Source organism: Argentina silus (assembly GCF_951799395.1).
Source record: "Argentina silus genome assembly, chromosome: 9".
Lineage (NCBI taxonomy): Eukaryota > Metazoa > Chordata > Actinopteri > Argentiniformes > Argentinidae > Argentina > Argentina silus.
In genome coordinates, this window is record NC_139663.1 from 19,418,517 (window position 1) to 19,418,889 (window position 373).

Sequence of the window (373 nt, forward strand, 5' to 3'; positions counted from 1 at the left end):
GCATTCGTGTGCTACGTCACTAAGTGCTCCACCCTTGTCTATTTGTATCTGCAGACAGCGGTGTTGATAGTTTCCCTGTCATGGTACTCTTTGGTTATGATGCAATCACTTCACCAGCGCGTGTACAGCAATGCCCACTTCAGCAAAAGTAAATAGACTCGTCACTGCTCAATGTCAATCTGGAACGTTTACCACCCTTCAGACAGTCTGTCTGCTCCTATAACCACCACACCTGGGACTAAATATCAAATTATTTCAAATACTTGTCAGTGCTTGATTTAGTTTGTCTGGTGCAATGGGGCCAATGGAATAGTCCCACAAGTGCAAACCCCGCCCATCTGGCACTCTAGGCAGACTCAAACAAACACTCAGG